This window comes from Propithecus coquereli, unplaced genomic scaffold, assembly GCF_000956105.1.
Source record: "Propithecus coquereli isolate 6110/MARCELLA unplaced genomic scaffold, Pcoq_1.0 Scaffold66, whole genome shotgun sequence".
NCBI classification, from domain to species: domain Eukaryota; kingdom Metazoa; phylum Chordata; class Mammalia; order Primates; family Indriidae; genus Propithecus; species Propithecus coquereli.
In genome coordinates, this window is record NW_012152618.1 from 3,845,063 (window position 1) to 3,853,833 (window position 8,771).

At 39.9% G+C, this 8,771-nt stretch overlaps 1 long non-coding RNA gene across 1 annotated transcript in view; it reads right to left on the reverse strand.

Annotated features, from left to right (window-relative positions):
* The window catches only part of LOC105823184, a 16,641-nt gene that overhangs the window by 1,536 nt on the left and 6,334 nt on the right, over positions 1-8,771 (reverse strand). The window contains exon 2 of the long non-coding RNA XR_001138134.1: positions 1,651-1,755. This is a non-coding gene — a long non-coding RNA (uncharacterized LOC105823184). The remainder of the gene's footprint in view (positions 1-1,650; positions 1,756-8,771) is intronic.

The window sequence follows — 8,771 nt, forward strand, 5'->3', positions numbered from 1 at the left end:
ACAATACACTGAAAGGAAAAGGCAGAGTGGCTAGTTAGGAAAATAGTGCTGTAATCCAGGTGAAAACTATAAAAGCCTAAACCAAAGCATTGGCCTGCATGACCTTAAATAGTTACAAACCATATCTGTAATGACTTCTGCCTCAGAAGCTTACAATCCAGTGGCAGTGAGAACTGAGAGAAGGGTATGGATTTTTTCTAAAAAGTTTAAAGCTAGAATCAATACAGTTTGGTGGTTAATTGGATAGAAAGAGCAAAACAGAAGACTAGGAAGACCCCCAATTTTTATCTTGGGTAGATGGTAGTGCCAGACACTGAGATGAGTACTGTAAGAGGAGGTTTAAGTATGGAAGGGAAGGCAGTATGCTTCAGGTGCCTATAGAATATGATGATGGATGTGGGTGTCTAGTTCAAAAGACATGTTTGCACCAGAAATATGTATTTAGGAGTCATCAGCACATAGTTTATAACTGATACCATTGAAAGTAGATGAGACAGGCTGGGCACAGTGGCTCATGCCTGTAATCTCAGCACTTTAGGAGGGTGAGGAGGGAGGATTGCTTGAGCCCAGGAGTTTGAGGTTACAGTGAGCTATGATCACTCCATTGCACTCCTGCTCTGGATGACACAGTGAGTTACTCTCAAAAGAAAAAAAAAGAAAAGAAAAGAAAGAAAAAGAATAAAGAAAGTAGATGAGACCGAAAGGGTATCAGGTAGAAAGAAAAGAGGGTCAATTACAGATCCCCAGGGTATATAGTATTTAAGAAAGAGAGAAGAAATCCCTGAGAAGTCAGAGGAAAAGCCAGAAAGGAAAAAAGAAAACCAGGTTCCTGTAGCTTAAATCCAAGGGGTAGAGTTTAAAGAAGGAATACTGGAACAACGTGTCAGATGCTGCAAAGAGATCCCGTGAAACCAGGGCTTAAAAATCTGTGTTCCTTTTGCTAGCATAAATATGGTTCATAGCCATACCCTCATCTTTGTCTAAATCAAACTCACTTCCTGTTATTAAAAGCAACATTGCAGTCCAAGGATCTTTAAATGACCACAGTTTGGGACTATTGAACAAAGTACTTTTCCATTTTATTACATAATATTACCATATGGGTACAAAATAAGAACATACTGCTAATCACACTTTCATGGCTTATAATTACTGACTACCCATAAACTCAATTAGTATATGGATACCTGAGGCACTCAGTATTATTATTTCTCTACTTTTATGATACCTTTTTTTAAGAAATGCTAGATGTTTCCTCTATAACTGGAGTTGTCTCTGTGTCACATTTGACCTGCTATTTCCATACTACAGAATAATCTGAGCAATTTTTTATCTCAGATTATATGATTTTAAATTTATCAAGTTTCAGTATCAGGTTCTTCATCAGGTCCTCTAGCATTTTATTTTAAAAAAAAAATTTTCCCAATTCTTGTGAGAGGATACTTTATTTCAAAATGGAGCTGAATTTTGTCTATTTAAATATGGGAGAACAGAGCAGTTGGGAAGGGGACAGGATCTAGACCTAAACCTGCCCAGTAGCTCTGAAAAGCAAAGAGAAATCATCCCAGAGTCTAAAGTTAGTGGGAAAAGTCAAAGCAGTTTAGATGATTTGATGGTACAATTGATAGGCTGGTAGAAATAGGAACTTACGTTTCAATAAGCTCAGAGACAGATATATGTGGTCAGCAGCTGAGAGGTCTGGCCAAAGGCACAGCCCTACTCACAAGCCTGTGTTCAGATGCAGAGTTCTAGTCCCTGAGAAGAAAGAATAATAAATGACTATAGAACTCAATTCCTACAAGAAATTAAAGTACTAGGCCAAATCATGGTTCTGTGAACTAGAGCACATGGGGGTTAGCTAAACTGAGAAATTTAGAAGGCCCCACGATCGGTCTGAGCCTTGGGGTACTGTAACACCTGGCAGATTAGGCTAACAGTGAGAATGGCTTGGGGAGAAGAACAGGGCAGCAGTCAACAGCTAGTAAAACCAAGTGGCATGCCACACTTGGTGGCACACACCTGTAGTCCCAGCTATGTGGGACGCTGAGGAAGGAGGATCACTTGAGCCCAGGAGTTCAAGACTACAGGCTATGATCATACCTGTGAATAGCCACAGCACTCCAGCTTGGGCAACACAGCAAGACCCTGTCTCTAAAAAATAAAACAACAAAACAATCAAGGGGCACGATAGCAGGAATAAGGAATGAAGGCACTAGAAAGCCATTCTCACTATGACTCTAACATCTATAAGTTCCTTCACATGCTCAATCCTATTATAATAATTTTTTTCACTCCTACCTGTATGCTGTGCCCACAGGACCTTATACCTTATACTCATTAGGTATAAGGTATCTAAGTTCAGTAATTAATTGGCTCTGTGTCTTCTGTGTGTTTTGTTTTGTTTTGTTTTTGAGAGAGGGTATTACTCTGTCACCCAGGCTGGAGGGCAGTGGTATGATCATAGCTCACTGTAACCTTGAGGTCCTGGGCTCAAGTGATCCTCCCACCTCAGTCTCCCAAGTAGCTGGGACTACAGGCGTGTGTGTCACCACACCCAGCTAACAAAGTCAATATTTTTAAAGATCCTGCCTCTTAACTTTTCTAACAATTTGTTTCTTTCCTTTTTTTTTTTTTTTGAGACAGAGTCTCACTCTGTTGCCCAGGCTAGAGTGCCCTGGCGTCATCCTTGCTCACAGCAACCTCAAACTCCTGGGCTCAAGCGATCCTCCTGCCTCAGCCTTCCGAGTAGCTGGGACCACAGGCATGCGCCACCATGCCCGGCTAATTTTTTTTCTATATATTTTTAGTTGTCGTATTAATTTCTTTCTGTTTTTAGTAGAGACAGGGTCTCGCTCTTGCTCAGGCTGGTTTCGAACTCCTGAGCTCAAACAATCCACCCGTCTCGGCCTCCCAGAGAGCTAGGATTACAGGCGTGAGCCACTGCGCCCGGCCACAATTTGTTTCTTGATACTGTGATCTTCTGAGATTTAGAAACTGCATCCATGTTTTGATGACCTACGCTTTAGCTCCAAAGCCTTTACTCTCTTCCTCTGGCTAGTCACTCAATAGGTTTCTTTTTCCTGTTGTTAAACCTACTTGACGCCAGTTACTAGCCCCGCCCCCGGACCTCTATTGCCAGTTGCTGACACCACCGTTTTGATCACCCTCCATCCCCATATTAGTGTCCAGTCAAACTTTCCTGAAGTCAGCTGCTCACCTAGTTGGATTTTCTCTAATTGCCTGCACTGGGCCCTCTCCTAATCACCAGAATGTGAGGGGCATGTCACTATTCTTTGGTTAGGTCTACCTAGATGCTGACTAAGCCTCAGGTAAGACAGAATGCCTTTTTTAAATATACATACTTTTGAACTAATGAAGACAGCCCACTTAATTTTGGGGTGACTCTACTTCTAAGATTATTCTTTTTTAAAAAAGAGATGAAATCTACCTCTACCATTTTCACCCAGTGATGCTAGTACTGCCCTCTGTAGCTATAGAGAATCAACTTATTTCCTTTCCCAGCTGACATTTAAATATTTGAAGGCCACTATTATGTTACCACTTCTGCTCCCCTTCCTTCCTATCCTTCACCTCCCAAATCTCTTTACCAGTGTAAACATTCCCTGCTGCTTAAACCATCCTCATGTGAATTCCAAGTTTACCCCATAATTGATTTTCCAATTGCATTCTTTTTTTCCCCAGTCTATTAGCATAAGGTCATATCGATGGCATTCTTAAAATACAATACCTAGAACTAAAAACCATATTCCAAATGTGACCTGACCTGTCTGGGGTACAGAGTCTGAATGCCATTCATTTAACAGTGCAGACAACATTACATTCACTTTTCCCCCCTTTCATAGGAAAGACTTCTACGTACTATTAAGGTTGCAATGAAATAAACTCCAAAGCCATGTCTGACTAAATACCATCTTCTGATCATAAAAGTTAAATGCTTAAATTGCACTATAATTACATTACCCTAAAAAACACTTTTTACTAGTTTTAAGTGCCCTTTCAATTTTTATTAACATGTAAACAGAATTTTATTACCATTGAGACACATTTCTGTTCTTCTAACATTTTTTCTATAAACATTTTTCTATATAGCCATAGAGTCACATTAAGCACTTCAATGTTCAAGTGTGACACCACAATTTATTTAATAATTTCTCTAATGCTATATGTTTTCACTGTTTACTATCAGAAAGAAAACAGCTAAAAACAGCTTTAATTTTTAAATTATTATTGTCTTTTGATGGGAATTTTTTGGGAAAACTTATTGACACAATTATTCAAAGTAAATAAATATCTTTAAGGTTCTAGAAAGCCAGGGCCAAATTGTTCACTAAAAAAAAGGTTTACTGTTGACACTGCCACCAGAAGAAAGTCCACTTATTTTTACAAAGTTTTGTGAATTCCCCTCAAGAGCTTTCAAATCTATACTGGTACAACTAGTTTTGGAGGGAGGACTTAATTCACCATAATATTATGTATAAATGTAGGACTTTACATAGATATATATTAAACATCCAATAATATGACATATTAACTCTGTCTCCCAGCTTTGTTCTTGTAATTTTTTTAAGAACAGAAACAAAAGAATATAAGACACCGACCAAAGACAGAAATCCATAAACACTGTGGGTAAAACTTTTCAGTTACATGGCCACCTAATATCCAGCTCACATTCAAGAATATCATGAACTTTGTGAAATGCTTCATTGAAGTCAAAATACATAGTCAGGGAATACATTCTGTCAATCAGACAGAGGAGGAATTAAGTTAGGGAAGGGGGTACTTCCACTGTTTTCCTTACACACCTCTGAGTTCCAAGAATATTTGTGGATCAAGTAGTTATTTTTTTCCTATTAATGAGGGCCTGGTATATGGTGGCTCACGCCCGTAATCCTAGCATTTTGGGAGGCCAAGGCAAGAGAATCACTTGAGGCCAAGAGTTTGAGACCAGCCTGGACAACAGAGCAAAATCCCACCTCTACAAAAATTTTTTAAAGATTAGCTGGGTACAGGGGTGCACACCTGTAGTCCCAGTTACTTGGGAGGACTGCTTGAGCCAAGGAGTTGGAGTGCAGTGAGCTATGATTACGCATTCTAGCTGAGTGACAGAGCAAGACCCTGTCTCTAAAAAAACAACAAAAAATGGTTAAGATAGTAAATTTTATGCTATTGTGTATTTTAATATGATTTTTTAAAAGTCTGAAATTTAATTCCCAATATTTAAGGCTTTATGGAGTTTGATTTATTTGCTTAGCTTTAATTGGGACTCTGAATCTTACATATATGGTGTATCTATTCCATTTTTCAAAATATACTTTCCTGGCTGGGCATGGTAGCTCATGCCTGTAAGCCTAGCACTTTTGGGGAGATCGAAGCGGGAGGATTGCTTAAGCTCAGGAGTTTGAGACAACCCTGAGCAAGAGCGAGACCCCATCTCTACTAAAAACAGGAAAATTAGTTGGGCATCGTGGCGTGCGCCTGTAGTCCCAGCTATTAAATACTTGGGAGGCTGAGGCAGGAGGATTGCTTGAGCCCAGGAGTTTGAGGTTGCAGTGAGCTAAGATGATGCCACTGCACTCTGCAAAGGGCAACAGAGCGAGAGTCTGTCTTTAAATACACACAATCTTTGCTAATGCCCAAGACAGCAATTTGATTATATTCAACATTTTATTCTTTGGGAAGAATCTCGAAAATAGCAGTTTCCTTTCCCACAGTATTTCAATCTCTTCCACTTCACCTATTGCTTCCTCCTGGTTGATTTCAAACCAAAGGAATCTTTCCTCTCATTTTGTTTCTTCCAAGGAACTTACATGGTAAAAAATAAAAAATAAAAATCCAATCTTCTCCCTAAAAAAGAATGAGCCTTCCAGCAGATATTAAGATAGCTGAACTCTCCATCGTAATTCTATTTTATTCTTGTGCCCCTTTTATAATCTGTATTAGGAGAGCAACAAACTTATTCTCCTTATCAAATGATCTGTAGCATAATCGCAGATCTCTACTATTTCTTTTTTTTTTTTTTTTTGAGACAGAGTCTCACTCTTTTGCCCACGCTAGAGTGAGTGTCATGGTGTCAGCCTAGCTCACAGCAACTTCACACTCCTGGGCTCAAGCGATCCTCCTGCCTCAGCCTCCCGAGTAGCTGGGACTACAGGCATGTGCCACCATGCCCGGCTAATTTTTTCTATATATTTTTAGTTGTCTGATTAATTTCTTTCTATTTTTAGTAGAGACGGGGTCTCACTCTTGCTCAGGCTGGTCTCGAACTCCTGAGCTCAAACAATCCACCCACCTCGGCCTCCCAGAGAGCTAGGATTACAGGCGTGAGCCACCGTCTACTATTTCTTATTCCTTTTATTCTCACATGTACTGTCCATCCTAATGCCACTATTCATAACACCAAACAAGTATACAGCTTCCTGACATACACTATTCGTCTCTCAAATCTTTTTTTTTTTTTTGAGACAGAGTCTCACTCTTTTGCCCACGCTAGAGTGAGTGTCATGGTGTCAGCCTAGCTCACAGCAACTTCACACTCCTGGGCTCAAGCGATCCTTCTGCCTCAGCCTCCCGAGTAGCTGGGACTACAGGCATGTGCCACCATGCCCGGCTAATTTTTTCTATATATTTTTAGTTGTCCAATTAATTTCTTTCTATTTTTAGTAGAGACGGGGTCTCACTCTTGCTCAGGCTGGTCTCGAACTCCTGAGCTCAAACAATCCACCCACCTCGGCCTCCCAGAGTGCTAGGATTACAGGTGTGAGCCACCGCGCCCGGCCTCATCTCTCAAATCTTGCAGTCATGCATCGCATGATGTTTCAGTCAACGATGGACAGCATATACAATGGTCCCATAAGATTATAACGAAGCTGAAAAATTCCTATCATCCTGGCCTTTAACAAAAAAGTTTAAAATGTAAAAGAAGAAAATTTAAGTTTAAAAACAGAAGAAAGCTTATAGCATAAGGATGCAAATTAAGAAGATATTTTTGTAGAGCTGTGTTTGTTTTAAGCTATTATCACGAATAAATCAAAAAGGTTTTTGACTCTTGACTCAAAGAGTTAAAAATTAAGTTTATAAAGTAAAAAAATTATAGAAAGCTACGGTTAAGTTATTATTGATGAAAGAAAAATATTTTTAATAAATGTAGGGTAGCTAAGTATACGGTGTTTATAAAGCCCACAGTAGTGTACAGTAATGTCCTCGGCCTTCACATTCACTCACCACTCACTGACTCACCGAGTGTAACGTCCAGTTCTGCAAGCTCCATTCATGGGAAGTGCCCTATGCAATCTTTCATACCGTAATTTTACTGTTCCTTTTCTGTTTAAATACAAAAATACTTATCACTGTGTTACAATTGTCTTAAGTATTCAGTACATTAACATGCTGTACAGGTTTGTAGCCTAGGAGCAATAGGCTATACCACATAGCAGTGGTCCCCAACCTTTTTGGCACCGGGGATCGTTTTCATGGAAGACAATTTTTCCCACAGACCAGTTGGGGGCAGGTGGTTTTGGGATGATTCAAGCACATTACATTTATTGTGCACTTTATTTCTATTGTTATTACATTATAATAACGAAATAATTATACAACTCACCACAGGTTAGGACCCCTGCCATATAGCTTAGGCATGTAGGAGGCTATACCACCAAGGTTTGTGTAACTCTACGGTGTTCACACAACCATGAAATTACTTAATATTTTGTTTCTCAGAATATATCCCTCTAGTTAAGCAATGCATGACTGTATTAGATTACTCCAAACAAAGACATATATTTCTGTTCCAGTAATGAGCCTATCTCAGCAAATTTTAGTGACAGTCAGAGTGTTGCATATATCTCCCTAGAATGGACATTTGAAATCACAAGTTCAGTTACTATGCTTTTGCCACAATATCTCTTCCTGAAATCTTTTGGGAATTCCTTCCACTACTTCTACTTTAGTTATATCCCCCTTTCTTCTCAACAGCATCTCAATCCAATAGTTTCATGAGTAACTTTTTTTCCTCTATAAAATTTTAGTATCTATTTTTCTCAACCATGTTTTCTTGGTTCCTTTGAGAACTATTTTTCCCAATTCCTATGAGAGGCAGAGTACTCTAGAATGGAGCTGACCATTACCTGGGAAGACAAGAAAGGAACCTGAGTATTATATGTGCCTATTAGGAATAAAAGGTGAAAGGGAATAAATCTCAGTGGTGAAGTAATAACCCCAAAGATTCAGTCTGGAAGGAGGTCAAGGCTAATATACCTGACATCAACAGATTTAAGAAAACATAGATGGCTCTCCCAAAATGTAGGGAGAGCACAATAATGGACAGTCTAAGTGGGGGTTTCTCACAAACCCAAAGGTTGCATCTAGAAAGCCTGGATAAAGAAACATAGTGCAAGGCCAGGAGTGGTGGCTCACACTCATAATCCTAGCACTTTGGGAGACCAAGGCAGGAGGATCACTTGAGGCTAGGAGTTCAAGACCAGCCTGAGCAACATAGCGAGATCCTGTCTCTATAAAAGAAAAAAAAAAATTAGCCAGCCATGGTGGCAAGCACCTATAGTCCCAGCTGCTCAGGAGGATCGCTTGGGCCCAGGTGCTGGATGCTGCAGTGAGCTATGATGGTGCTATTGCACTCTAGCCTGGGCGAAAGAGTGAGACTCTGTCTAAAAAAAAAAAAAAAGAGGGCCGGGCGCAGTGGCTCACGCCTGTAATCCTAGCACTCTGGGAGGCTGAGGCGGGTGGATCGCTTGAGC